Raw genomic sequence first — 2,762 nt, forward strand, 5'->3', positions numbered from 1 at the left:
AGTTCGTTTTGTATGGGATCTATCAACTACAAGCCCAGGTTATTGACAAATATATATTCGTAGATTTAAATTTCGTAAGATACCAATAAATTAGTTAGAATCAAAAAGATAGGAAAATTACACATACTAAAAAAAAAAAAAATCGGAAGGTAGATCTTCCTTCTACAGGGGTGAATGCGTAACAGATAGGAAGTATAAAATGTTAGGTTTAGTAATCTTCAGTAAGATTATGGATACCTACGGTAGCCTACGCTGACAAGTCGGATATGTAACCAACCGCATTTAAAATGTTTGATGACAGTTTAAAGTTTCAGTGAAAAAAAAGATTATGTAATTTAATGCCGTGTCTTTCTTTATATCCTACCATCAATATTTATAAATGCATGGATAGTATATGAAATGCTAAATCATTTATTTTTTTCATATGAATACATTATAAAACAGGTTCTAGTTCTCAAATGGTTTAGCCGTCTGTAATGCAGAGCTCTTAAACTTAATTTTAAAAAAAATTGCGAGGCCTAAACGAATACGATTCAGTGTTACAAATAACTGATTAACTTCAACAAATGTCGTGCATAGGTAGATTATGCTAACTTGTAATATCTAAGCCTTTCCTATGTATAAAAAAATGACACAAAATAACAGTTAAAGAAACAAATACTGACATCTTTTAACTTTTTATCTGCTGAACTATGATAACTTTTATCTGTTAAATTATAACTTTTTTAAATATCTAACCTTATTCCTATGTTTTAAAGGCCTTGGACATATAAGTTAAATTCTATTATTTCTTTAATGTTAGTTTCATTAACAGTATTAGTTAAAATGATTAATATATGTATTATTTTCCATTTTTATTATATACTTTTTATTATTAGACCCGGCATGGCCAAGTGATTAAGGAGCTTGACTTATAACTTATAAGGCAGATTTTATGCAACACTGTCCTCTGGTAAAAAAAAAAAAAAATAGCTGAACTTAAAATTATATGCAACTTAAACCAGTACTTAAGAAAGACCAGTTGAAGAACAAATCATATCATTATCCGAACTAGCTGCATCAGTGTTAATAATTTCATATACAAGTTATCTACAATACATAAACGTTGTTACAATTCTAAATAAACGTTTGTGTGATTTTATAACTTGTAATGTTATATGCAATCTCGTCCCTGTATGTCATATACCACTTCATTCAAGCAAAAGCGCTCGACTCTCAGTCTGAGCATCGCGCGTTTGAATCCCTATCCCACCAAACATGCTCGCCTTTTCAGCCGTGGGAGCGTTATCATGTGACGATCAATCCCACTATTCGTTGGTAAAAGAGTAGCCCAAGAGTTGGCGGTCGGTGGTGACGACTAGCTGCCTTCCTTCTAGTCTTACACTGCTAAATTGGGGACGGCTAGCTCAGATAGCCCTCGTGTAGCTTTGCGCGAAATTCAAACAAACAAGAATTATTTTGCATTGTTATGTTAATATATGGATTGGGGGTTAACTAAAATCTTCTAAGCTGCCCGAACCACGTGATATATGTTTGGGATTACGGCCGAAAATATCGCTAACAGCTAAAGTACCGAACTAATTAATCAATGCATTCAAGTCATTGTAAATAAAAACGGTATATCAGTAGAGCTGTATTGATTACTGAATTGATATTTAGTTTAATCTGTATAGGTAACTTGTTTTGATAATATATTAATGACAATGCATAAAAATTCTCAATGTAACCTATAGTGATAGGAGAAATGTAGCACAACTATTCAGACCATTATTAATAATATTTTTTTTCTTGGTACGATGTATGGAAAATAAATTTTATGATAGTATGATAGAAGATACAAAGAATGTAGAACAAAGTCACAATTTGAAAATCTATGTTTATAATTTTTTAAGTTAAATTATTGAATTATTCCACTCATATCCCACTGACCTCATATGTGCCTGAAAAGTACACTTGACTGTGCATTATATATATATATGTATACACTTGTCAAGTTAACAGACTGTTTGTCGAGTGTTCTTTTAACAAAAAGCAAGACAATATGAATCTTAATGAAAAAAAATGCTTAGATTACATGATGTGTTAGTAAATTCGATATATGATTTACGAAATGTAAGATAAGGAGCCATCCAGGATCGTAATCCGAACTGATCTCGTGTGAGGTCACGTTAGGCACCACATTCCTCAGGTTAGATGTAAAGCCGTGTTTTTAAGGTAGTGGTAAGCCAGGTGAGTAACCTTGGTCTTCATTTACTTATATATATATCCTTGTACAACAGTTATGTAAGTTGTGTTATTAATGTGTGTATTTCATGTACTTTTCATATAACGTTACTTATCATTCATCATGCTATTATTGCAATAAATAAATAACTTAAAATGTTTTTTTTTTGTTTTTGTTTTATTCCTTAACATTGTATTTGGGTATTAAAAATTGTGACTTTATTTCCGGCCACCTATGAAAGTTTTTTTTCTCGAAATATGCCAGTGCCAATATAAAGATTAAAAGGACATAAGCTTGAACCATATTTTTGAGGCATATTTGTGTTGTTGAACATAAAATTGGTTTTGGTCGTAGTGAATTCTAAGAGGGAGATTAAAAAAGTGTACTAGAGATATGAATTAGCGGATTAGAGTCATTGATGTTGAGGGGGCCCGGCATGGCCAGGTGGTTAGGGAGTGCAAAGTTTGAAGGCGTTCAATCTGGAAACAAGGTTTTTATGGGTTGTTAACTGCAATATATGATTAAGATAAATTACAGT

The sequence above is a fragment of the Limulus polyphemus genome, unplaced genomic scaffold (genome assembly GCF_000517525.1).
Source record: "Limulus polyphemus unplaced genomic scaffold, Limulus_polyphemus-2.1.2 Scaffold366, whole genome shotgun sequence".
NCBI classification, from domain to species: Eukaryota; Metazoa; Arthropoda; class Merostomata; order Xiphosura; family Limulidae; genus Limulus; species Limulus polyphemus.